Source organism: Pteropus alecto, unplaced genomic scaffold (genome assembly GCF_000325575.1).
Source record: "Pteropus alecto unplaced genomic scaffold, ASM32557v1 scaffold95, whole genome shotgun sequence".
Classification (NCBI taxonomy): Eukaryota; Metazoa; Chordata; class Mammalia; order Chiroptera; family Pteropodidae; genus Pteropus; species Pteropus alecto.
The window spans coordinates 9,438,734-9,451,675 of NW_006441071.1; the positions used below are offsets into that span (position 1 = coordinate 9,438,734).

The 12,942-nt window shown below is 33.3% G+C and overlaps 2 pseudogenes; one reads left to right on the plus strand and one right to left on the minus strand.

Annotated features, from left to right (window-relative positions):
- The first annotated feature begins 3,200 nt into the window (after positions 1–3,200).
- Positions 3,201–3,319, plus strand: LOC112485071 (annotated as a pseudogene).
- Positions 3,320–8,647: 5,328 nt separating this feature from the next.
- LOC112485186 lies at positions 8,648–8,766 on the minus strand (annotated as a pseudogene).
- Between the last annotated feature and the right edge of the window lie 4,176 nt (positions 8,767–12,942).

Here is a 12,942-nt window from a genome sequence, read left to right on the forward strand (position 1 = left end):
AGGAAAAAAAAAAAAAAATGATGGTAATAAATAAATAATAAAAAATAAAGATCCCTTTCAAAATATTACTGTTCATTGACATTGTACCTGGACACCCAAGAGCTCTGATGGAGATGTACAATGAGATTAATGTTTTTATGCCTCCTAACACAACATTCATTCTGCAACCCATGGACCAAAAAATTATGTCAACTTTCAGGTCTTATTATTTAAGAAATACATTTTGTAAGGCTATCGCTGCCATGAATAGTGATTCCTCTGATGGATCTGAGCAAAGTAAATTGAAAATCTTCTGGAAAAGATTCACCATTTTAGATGCCATTAAGAACATTCATGATTCATGGGAAGAGGTCAAAATATCAACATTAACAGGAATTTGGAAGAAGTTTATTCCAACCTTCATGAGGGGTTTAAGACAAAAGAATAGAAAGTGACTGTAGATATGGTAGAAATAGCCAAGAGAACTAAAATTAGAAATGGAGCCTGAAGATGTAACTGAATTACTGCAATCTCAAGGTAGAACATTAATGGATGAGGAGCTGCTTCTTATGGCTGAGCAAATATAGCAGTTTCTTGAGATGGAATCTACTTCTGGTGAAGAGGCTGTGGAGATTGTTGAAATGACAACAAAGAATTTAAAATATACATAACCTTAGTTGATGAAGCAGCAGCAGAGTTTGAGAAAATTAACACTGAAAGAAGTTCTAAAGTGGGTAAAATGCTATCAAACAGAATCACATACTACAGAGAAATCATCTGTGAAAGGAAGAGTTGATCGATGCAGCTAACTTTATTGTTGTTTATTTTAAGAAGTTGCCACAGCCATCCCAACCACCACCCACCCTGATCAGTCAGCAGCCATTAACAATCAAGGCAAGATCCTCAACCACTAAAAAGATTATGGCTAGCTGAAGTCTCAGATGATGAATTTTTAGCAATAAAGTATTTTTAATTATGGTATGAAAATAGTTTTTTATAGATATAATGCTCCTGCCCACTTAATAGGCTATAGTATAGTGTAAAAACAACTTTTATATGCCCTAGGAAACCCAAAAAATTCCTGTGATTCACTTTATTGTGATATTCGCTTTATTGTGGTAGACTGAAACCAAACCTATAATATCTCCTAGGTATGCGTGTATGATAAACTATATCAGGCCAGATTATACCTCACCATGGACAGTTCTCTCAAAAGTTTTCGACTTTAGCTCTTACAGTTTTCTCAGCCACAACAATTAAACTTTAGCAGAAATTATGGAAATGAAAGAACTCATGCTGTTGTAACAGTTTCCTTATTATTTGTTTCATTCTCTCACCCACATCAGGCATGTTTTGTGAGCTGGAGTGTGCTTCCTTAGTTAAATCAATTTCCAAAAATCCATTTTCCCCCATCTTTAGAAAAGAAAACAAAGTTGAGAATTCTTAATAATTTGTGCTTTGACAACAACATAACTTGAACATAACTTAGAAAGAATTAATTTGTTAAATATTTTCTGTTGTCCTCTCTACTAGATCAGTAGGTCATTAGATTGATATTTGTGCTCAGAAAGGAAAGGCAGCATTGTGATGGTCTGAGAAGCAGAGAGTTGTTTTAATGTCTATGAAAATTTTAAGAAATGGCTTCAAGTGGCAAATCTGCCATGCATTATGCATTTTGTGTGACACTAAAGAGACAAATGCTTTGTCAAGGTACATTATGTGTTAACATTGATGTCAGTGAACTACCAATTTATTAAAGCTACCATAAAATCTAGCCTAAAGGTGCCATTCAACAATAATATAAATGAGTCGTGAAACAGAGTTTGAGGATTTTATATTCAGGTTAAAAGGCAGCTGCATGCCTGACAGAAGACTTTTTCACTAATTGAGAGGAACCAAAAAGATCTGATCATCTCTTTGATATTTTTCTTACTTAAATAGGGCTGAAAGTAAAAGAAGTATGTGTTTGAAAGTTAGGTTATGCTAAACAGGATAAAATTTAACCAACACGTAGATAGTAGTAAAGAGACATATGGGTGAGAATTATGATGAGACTTTTTGGAAGGGGCCTCAAACAGGTGGTTACCCAAAAGGAATTAGTGCCTAGGGTATGTTTGGCTGTAGGAATAAGGAGAGAAATAGCTGTGTCTGCGATAAATACATGGAGACATGCTGACTGAGACTTGATATTGCTTGTCAGATGCCTTTATTTTTGTCTAAACTTCAAAAACGATTTCATTTTACTATGAGAAGAGCAGAAGGTTTTGGGTTCTGTGATTGGTTATTGTTTTGAAAAGGAAAGAAAATTACCTTTCATTTTCTCTCCTTGGTGTTAACTCCCTAATGGAGATTCGAAGGACATTTCAAATCACAGCAATTGCATCAAGGAACTTTTAAGTCTGTTACTTCTGACTAAGATTTTACAATGCTCTCACCATCTTACAAAAATTTGCAAATAGAAGTTTACAAAAACAATTTTACAAACATGGTACGATATTTCCACTGGCTTTGAACTCGAGCAAACTCAGTTTCTACCTTTAAGGTATTTACCAAAAAAGAATTTTGAAGCCTGTACTAGAGGAAGCCTTGCATTTCACCCCTAAAGGAATAACTGTATTTAGAACAATGTTTCCCATGAAAATCTCATGGGGCATTTTAGCCTATAAAATTCAAGTTAATAAAAAATGTAGAGAGATGTTTATTATGTGCCGTATACTGTGTCAGGAGTTCCGCTAAACCCTGGAATGAGACAAGACCAGTCGTTGTGGGTACTATAGTTTACAATCTGGTGGAGGAGATTGAATTAACTGAGCAATCACAGTCTGAGTACGTTAAATGCTGTAAGAACTGCCCAGCATTTTTAATGGCATAAAGACGGAAATTGAGTTCTCGTTTACATAAAACTCCAGTGCCAATAGATGTTCCTAATCAGGATGAGGTGATAGATGGTCATCTTCGTAATACTCTACTATGAGGAGACTTTATTAGTAGGGATAAAGGGTGATCCTGAAAGCTGTAGCTGAAGGACCAGGCTTTTTTTATTCTTAAGGATTTTTGCTCTTCTAGGTCCTCAGGAATTCTGTCTGTGCTTAGGGAACACTGAATGAAGGATCATGTATGAGATGGTTTTAAGGCCAGGCCTGATAGTGACATGATTTGTATCTAACTGTACTACATTGTGAAGAATACAGTCACGTGCTTACATCTATCTTCAAAATACAGTCTACGGCCATGCCACCCTGAACAAGCCCGATTCCATCTGATCCTGGAAACTAAGCAGGGTTGGGCCTGCTTAGTACTTAGATGGGAGACCACCTAGGAAGCCCAGATGCTGTAGGTGTAAAAAATTATAAATACATACATACATACATACATACATACATACATACATAAAATATCTTCAAAATATAGTCTGGCTTGGTAATAGGAGGAAAAGGGAAATAGTTTGGTGAACAACCAGCCAGTTTCTAAATGTGACACAAGGTAATATGATGAGATGTGATAAGGAAATACACAGAGCTGTTGGAGCATCAAGGAGATACATCTAAGTGAAACGTGGAGGGGCCAAGTGTCAGGGAAGGCTTTCTACATGAGATGATAACTTCTCTAGGAACTGAAGGAGGAATTAGTTTAACATGTTGAAAGAATTGATTTAAAAAAAAAGCGGTCTAGACTAAACAGAAGGAAACCATTCTGAAAACAAACTAGAATCATTAGGATAGACTTTAAATTTTATAAAATGATACTATAGAGGAATTATGACATACTACCTTTTTTATGTTATAGAGGTATAGATTTAAAAAATTAATAAAGGTATTTTTTTACATAAATGTAGTGCTTATAAGATTCAAAATTCTTCTGTGCTAGCTAATCCCAGGAGTAGGACAGTCGATGATTTGCTTTAGCTTGGCTGCTAGTGTTTAAGTGATTCACTTAACACCTTTGGGCAGAGGTCCCCAACCCCTCGGCCATGGACCGATACTGATCTGTGGCCGTTAGGTCTGTGGCCTATTAGGAACCAGGCCATACAGAAGGAGGTGAGTGGCAGGTGAGAGAGTGAAGCTTCATCTGTATTTGCAGCTGTTCCCCAGCACTAGCATCACCGCCTCAGCTCCACCTCAGATCATCAGGCATTAGATTCTCATAGGAGCACTGGTCCCTAGTGCCAAAAAGGTTGGGGACCACTGCCTCAGGGAACATTCAGTTCCAGAAAGACAAAAGGATGAGAATTTTGAAATGTATTATGTAATTTCAGGAAGCAACAAATCAAGGCGCTTGATGAAATAGATATTGTAAGAAGGCAATTTAGCTTCTTTATATTAAACATGATAGCCTGAATTCAAAATTTTAATAAATAGTCAATATCCACTGCTTTGCAGCATGCGGACAAAATAGATGTCCATGTTGATTTTTGACATTTTACTATTTAAGTTAAAGATTTATATCAGATTTATAAAATTTATACTAGATTCTCATTAACCATTTTGCTTTATCTCTTCTCTGTCTCAAAACTCACTCCCTAAAAAAAGGTGGGGTGGGGGGAATGGCAGAAACATATCTCAAAAACAATTAGGACTTGAAATATTTTTAAAAAAAAATTATTTCTTTTCTAATTAGGTTTTGAACTTCCTGAGGCCAGGGACTGTGTCTAAAAACACCTACAGTGGCTAATACAAGGTAAGTCTTACAACCTTCCCTTCTTTGAGTCTTAACACCTAATATATAATGGTCACTCAACAAATATTGGTTAAGATGGATGGATGGAGGGAGGGACAGAATATTCAAATATTATATTCTATTCACCTGGTGTTCCTCTTATAAAGTATACTAAGGTTAAATTTTTCTTAACCAAAAGTGGCCAGTTTTTCTTTTATAAATAGAATTACAACATACTCAAACCAGTGGAATAACTAGGAAATGATCTACCAATGAGGGATTTATTTTTCAGTTCTGAATCATGGATGATGTTAGTCATGAATGTGTGGGGTATCTAACAATGGGTTAAAGTTTTGAACTGGAGTAGCAGATGCCTATAGATTTCAATGTTGATCGAATTTAGCTGATGCTGCTATGAAACTATTTGCCCTTGGCGGTGGTCTCACCTACATACTTTATTTTGGTTCTTCTGGAAGCTACAAAGCTATTTATTGTTAATGAGAGAATAAAGTGAGAAAAAAGATTAGCAAATAGATTAGCAAATTTTTAAATGTCTAATCTCTGTTAAACAATAACAGTAATGTTATGCATTCACTTCTCACTACTTTGCAACAAAATTTTTGCTATTAACACAGCTTTGTTATGTTATATATCTGTATCTTTTCTCTAATATAAACAGTTTACCTGTCATAATAATATTTTTTATAAAATCATCTACCAAGTACATGTTTTCTTGTCTATTACAGTTTAATAGTGTGCTTCTAATCTTAAAATGATAATTTTGTGAAATTAGTAATGCCTATGCTCTCTCTCTATTTGATCTATTGGCTCACCATTCAAAAAGATTATCTGGTAGAAACCTGTGATGAATAATAAAATAAAATAAAATTATTTTTAATTCATGTTTCTAAATACAAATTTTGGAAACAAAGTTTACAAAGTTTAAGAGTTCCTGGCATGCTCAAATACTCGTATCTGCTAAAAATTTTGTTATCCCAGCTTAAAGGAAAGAATATCACCTCCCACATTCCCTGTTAACCTCAATTTTGGGTTAATGTTTCTTATGACTAAGAAAAAAGGAAATATCTGTATATAGAAAAAGTCTTTCAGAAAACAAGATGCTTTTGAAGTCAAATTAGATTAAACAAAGAATTAAACAAACAAACATGAAAGATAAGGGGTTGTAGTAAATTTATTTCAAGCTCTCAGACTGTTTCCCTTTTGGTTTCTCATTGTTTCTATTTTATGTATTATGATTCAGCTCACCTTCACCCTAAAGCTTTCTTGGATACCTGCAGTCAAAATGATGTGTTCTTCTAAACTCCCATGTTCTTTGTTCATAACTTTCTTACGATTCTAATCATTCTGCCTTACGCCATTTTCTGAACACATTATGTTCCAGAGTTAATTTAAAAACCAGGTTTTTTTTTAGAAGCCAAAGTACATATTCCCATACAACTAATAATACAAACGATGTTCCTATTTCTTTTTAAGTTCTATTTCTGTCTAATCTAGTGACAATAGGAATATTTCAAATACACCTCTATTAATGACATTGCTTCTTCAAAACAAATCAATTCTATTATAAGGGGCAAATTACATAGATTCTAAACCTAGACTTGTCTGAATTCTCTGCTACTTACTAGTTGTTCGATCTGAGGCAAATTATTCAAATGTGTTTATTTGAGATTTTTCATTTATAAAATGGAGATAATAACAATATCTACTTCTTATCTCTGTTGTGAGGACTAAATGTGTTCATATATGAAAGTGCTTTAGAACAGTACCTGACATATAGTAGGGATTATATAGGTTACTCTATAAATGTTATCATTATTATTTTCATTGCAACTTAGAGTATCAGGAGCTTATCTGCCCACATGTACAGGCATGTTTAAAAGTGAAAATATACAGTATATTTTAGGAGTTCACCTTCTAGATATAAGATAGATACTTAACTCATTGAACAAAGTGTCTCTTGGTCAGAAAGAGCATAACTAACTACTCCTTCTATAAATACAGATCAAATTTATTTTTTGGTCTACCTGTATTTCCAAGATGAGTGAAAATGGAAACAAAAATACTCTAACCATCAAAAATGAAATAAAAGTAAAAATAACAGTGATTATTATTGATTTATTTATTGAGCCCTTAAGATATGCCAATCATAAAGTTAAGGGCTATACATGCAATCCTCATATCCTCCCATTACAGATGAAGAAACTAATGGTCAAGGAGGCAAAGATCTCTCACAGCTAATGAGAGTTAAAGCAAGAATCTCAAATTAAACCTTTCTGATTTCTAAATATTACTGTATTTCCACTCTACCAGAGACAGTGCTCTGAACCAGGTCCAAATGTATGTTTCAGATTAGTATTTACACATTCCACATTTTTTTTAGGGGCTGTTCTGCCACTTAACAAATCTATCTAATTTTTCTAATCCTGTCTTCTTTATAGTGTCTGCAAGATTATAAGAATAATATAAGAATATTTTGTCAAACAATTGAATAAAGCCTAGTATACTTTATTTGGTGCATTATTTTTGATCAGTATTTTCTAAAATGTCTTTTCCTTCATTTGTCTGAGATTGCTAGCTCACTAGCAGTGTTGCTTTAGGATGCCACATTAGAAACTCTTCTTTCCCTTTGTAGTCCATGAATGTTTATCATCAGTCATGAATTCAGTCATCCAACTCTAACATATGACAAAATGTTGAATTTTTAATCTTGCCAAAGTAAAAATAGCTTTCTTATTTAATGTATCCTTTGTCCCTTAAATATATTTAATCTTTATTTTTGAAATGCATATTATGTGCAGAGCACATTGCATGCATATCTCATTTACTCTTCACAGTAACTCTCTGAGGTCTGTACTTTAATTATCTCCATGTTAGGATGAGGGACCTGAGAACTAGAGAAACTAATATCTTGCCCAAATTCACATAGGTAGTAGTAATATCAGGATTTAAATCCATGTGGAACTTCAGATACAATCACCACTATTATTTTCAGATGATCCCTTATTACTTTGAGTTGAGAGAACAAAAATCATCTAACTAGAAGCAAAAAGCATGAGGCTTTCACTCTCCTGCCAGTCCCTCTCCTGCCAGTCCCCAATAAGTGTCTATATTGTAAACTTTTTAAAAGGAAGGTCTATGTATTCTTACTCATCTTTGTGTTCCTCACAATGCCTAAATGAACACCTTGATACCATGGACATGTAATAAGTGACTGACTTGAGTACATTATGGGATATCTAAGATACTGTTAATGATGACTATATTAGTCTATAATTAAAGGTTCAAACATTTTGCCTTAGGGCTAGTGGCCAAGTTTAGTTAATTTGGTTAAATGAGCTGTCTTTTTCATGTATTGTCAGTGTCACTTTTCATAATTGGATCAAGCTAATGCTATCCAGAAACTGTTAAAATGTATGAATTTAGAAATTCACAAATATGTTGGGTGAATATAATATATTGTGAGTTCTAAAGCCAAGTGCTTTGCTTATTTTGGCAAGTGAATTTTAATTTCTTATGAATAATGTTTGATTATACACTGTGCAATATCATGTTTTAATATAAGTACCAATGCCAATATTTATAAATATTTTACATTGAGCAAACTTCTAAAATTTTAGTTAATGCTTGGAATTTCATCAGTTAAGAAAGTCCAAAATAATAGTTTCTTTAGCTGATTTTAAGAACTGTTTATAAAGTTCTGACTAGCACTATTTTGAAGAAATAAACCAGATCTGCTAACTAAGACATCCTATTAAGTGAGCCTGGTTTGAATAATTTTATTTTTAAAAAAGTCATTGGCATTACACATAGCAGGGAAATATTCAAGTCTCTACTAGAGATTTTTGATTATAGTATTAATTTGACATTCCCAGGTAAAAAAACAAGTTAATTTAATGAAGGAAGGGTTAATCATGTATGACGACTACATGACCAGAATAAAAAAATCTCAGCAGGATCTGAACATTTTTTTCTTTTCTTTTCTTTTTTTAAATGCCTACAGCATCTGGTCTTCCTAGGTGGTCTCCCATCCAAGTACTAACTAGCCCCGACCCTGCTTAGCTTCTGAGATCAGATGGGATCAGGCATGTTAAGAGCAGCATGGCCATAGACTCTGAACATTTCTGCTTGAGAGAGTTATATTTTTATTTAGGAGTAGTAACCAAAACTTTCATATTATACACATAGCATTTAAAAGAAATACTTATTAAAATGATTTATTAGCAAGTTAGTATAGGAATAACATATGTAATACAATGGCATATGTGGGGGTTAACTAAATGTTTTCCCCTTCGAAAAGTCTTTGATTGTGATGATTCTTCACCATGAGTAGACTTAGGGGTTGATTTGGTATGTCTATGTTTATATAGTCAGAGAACATTGTAATTAAAATAGACCTTCGAGACTCCAGGCCATGTATTATACATGAAAAAATAAGACCTAGAAAAGATAAATGACCTGCCTAAGATCAAATAGATATCTGATAGTGTATCTGTGACTCAGGCATTTTTTTCAACTCTGCATTTAAGATATATCATCCTTTGATGGAAAGAAAAAGAAAGAAAAATTAAGATATAAGACTAGGGAAAGTCACATTGTTTAGTCTCCTCTGTAGCAAACTTCCCCATGACATGCAATCAGCCACTCTTTGATTAAAACTATACGCGGACCTCACTTTCATTATTGGGTAGCTATAATTGCAAGAAAAATCTTCCTTATATTGATGTAAAATCTACGTGCCATTATTTCTTCTTTAGTGTTTTCTTTTTTATGCAAAATATCTATACCTCTTCAAGAATTCCTTTTATGCCAGGAGTTTCAGATATTTCATCCTCTGATTCCTCCTTCCAGCACATCAATAAAATGTTTTGTATTTCAAGTTGATGCCTAGAATTAAACACAATGTGACAACTGGTATATCTGGATACTACCATAAGTATGTGGAAAAAACTACTGTCTCTTGATCCAACCCCTATACTTTTGACTTTTTATATTAATTGTGCCTTTTGAATGGTTGCCCTTATGAATCAACTAAAGCCAAAAGTTATTTTTCTCATGGAATACTATAAATAGCAGACTTATATACTTATTTTTACATTGGTTTGTTTATTTTTATAATTTTTAAGTCAAAATTGACAGGATTAAGCATACCTGTTTGCTATCACCATCACCATCAAGAAAACTGTCAGTATGAATTATCTGAGTTGCTCAAGAAAGTCAAGATGATTAAATAAGAAAAAAAAAATTTAAGTCTACTTTGAGTTCATAATGGCACAAAAATAAAACAAGCAGTATAATATAAATTATAAGGTTGTTATGTAATATATACATCATAACATATCTTTTTCCCTATAAAAATGCTGCATGTTAATCAATATAAATTATAAATATTCTAATCTAGTTTGGGTCATATTCATCAATTCACTTCTAGAAATAAAAGCTAAAAAATAATTAAGTCCCCTACGATAGATGACGGGCTAAAGAAGCTGTGGTACATATATATAATGGAATATTACTCAGCCATAGGAAAAGATAATATACTGCTATTTGTGACAACATGGATGGACCTCAAGATAATCATGTTAAGCAAAATAAGCCAAACAGAAAAAGTTGAAAATCACATGATATCACTTATATGTGGGATATAAACCTAAAATCAACAAATGAACAGGACAAACAGAGACTCATGGACATGGACTATATAGACTAGTGGTTACCGGAGGATAGAGGGAGAAGGGGGAGGATGTAGGTAGATGGGGTAAAAGGGGTCAAATATGTGGTGACAGAAAGAAATCTAACTATGGGAAGTGAACACAATGCAAATATATGCTTTACGGTTAAATCGTATACCTGAAACTTACTGTTAAGGGGTACAGCTGTAACTTATTGGATTTTGTTAACCAATGTCACCATAAAAATAAATAAAAAATAGTAATAATAGTCAAATCACACAAAAGTATGTTCATGCAAAGGTAAATGTTCCTTTCTAGAAATAGGCTACTGAAAAAATAAACTAAATGATTTCAAGAAAATTCAATTATAGATAGTGGAATATAGAACCAGAACAATCAGACTGGTACATTGAGAATCTTCTTAAATGTCAAATCCTTAAGTGTTCACATTATCTACCTCATTCTCTTCCACTATTTTTCTATTTAGAGGCTGTAGGAAGATGGGGAATGAAATATCAGGGTAGCACTCTGAGATTGTCATAAAGATTATATTTTCGTGCTTGATAGCTGGACATCTGCTTTCCAAAAGGAGTGGCTTGGAGACAGCTATAAATGATCACCCAGAAGTTGAGTTCAAAAATTATATATAAAAGGTCTGCTTTCTTTTTAAGATCTCCAGAATTTGGGAACTAAGCTACCTGTTGCATTTGGCTCTGTGTTTCCAAATAATGTGAGTCTTTTGTCAGTATCTGACCTATTTCATTAATATTCAATGGATTGAAGACAGTGGTTTCTAGGATGGGCTATGTTGAACATGGAAAAGTTGCCTGGGTCACAGGCAATATATGAAAAGGGAAGTAAAATGGAATTATATAAGAAGGTCAGTGTTCCTTAAAAGAGGCAGTGAATATCTTTTTGAGTCTTAAGTTTTTAAGAATTATTAAGACTATTTTGTATATTTTATTAACATGCCTTGCATCTTATATAACAAAGATTTCAGGGGTAAATTGTTCTTGTGGTAGATAGTATAGAACTAAAGGTGATATTTTATAAAAATCTGATGTTTTTTAAATGTTGAGCACATGAAATCATTCCAAAGTTTAAAAAAAAAAAAATTCTGAGTCTAATCCCAGATTTTCCTATGCAGAATCATCTTTTTAAATTATATTTTAGAGGATCAGAAATCATCTATAGTTATGAAATCTCTTATGTAATATCTTCTGCTGTAAACAGCTGTCTATAATTTACTTGAGATTTTCATATTACTGCAATTTAAAACCATAGTAATGCCAAGAGAGGGTCAAGTATATAATAATATTTTCTTCTCAGACACAAGGTTTATGCTCCTGAAAATCCATGAGGCAGATAAATACACACATTCGAAATATATAATTTATAAAGTTATAGTTGTACCAATAAAAGTTTGTATAAATAATTTTATCTTGAATAAAAGTAGGTAAGCATAATAAATAAAGGCATAGTTATGATAATTTATATATCTTCAATGAGAAATTGTGAGTATGCACACTTCTTTTTTTATTCATCTAGTCATTGAATATTTATTGACCAGTCACTACCCTAGAAGATGGAGGTACAAAGATGAAAAAAAAATAAATGATACCTGCCCTTGAGGAGTTTATAATCTATTACACAGAGACAATATGATAGCAAATAAGTATAACAATGATTTTTAGTATCTTTTTAAAGTAGAAACATGCATAGGCAAAATAGAGGCATAAAGGTTGAGTGCCTACAGGAGAACATATGTTCCAGATGCTGGTGATACAGAGTTGCACAAAAACTCATGTTAAAGTGGGGAAGGCAGAGAGTAAAGAGAAATAGTTTAAGTATAGAGTATATTAGATAGTGATGAGCAGGGGTGAAGTTTAAAATATTTAACAAGCAGTGAAAATGGGTACTAAGTCATCAAATAGACACCCAGCCACTCAATATAAAAGTCCATCTTACCTGCTGAATATCAGACATAGAATCAGTATTAATAGAAAAAAATAAAGCAGGGAAAGGAAATTAAAATTTCAGGTAAAAGAAATATTGAAATTTTAGAAATTTTGAACTGAGAGATGACTTTTGAGTTAAACTCTCAAGAAAGTAAAGGAGTTACTCATGTAGATATTGGCAGATCATTCTATACATGGGATAAAGCAAGTGCAAAGGCTGTGATGAGGAAGCTTACCTAAAGGGAGATACAATGAGAAGGCCAGTATCAACAGAGTGACTGGTACTAGAAGAAATAAGAAAAGAAGGCCCTTATAGCTCCTAGTAAGAACTTTGACTTTTATTCTATATGAGATGATATCTCACTGAAGATTTTTAACAGAGACTAACACGATTAGTCACATGTTTTAAGAGGGTCCCTCAGAGTTCTGGGTTGAGAACTGAATAATCAGAGTAAGGACAAGGGCAGGTGTATTAGGACAAAGACTATGCAATAATGCAAGCATGAGGTGGACTAACTTATAACTGTGGTTGAATTCTGGATGGGCAATACTTTGAAAGCAGAGGTATCTGGCTTTGCAGACAAACCAGAAGCGAGGTGTGGGAAAGAGGGGTCAAGAATGACACTGACTGGAGGAACCAAGTACCTATCTATGTGCCA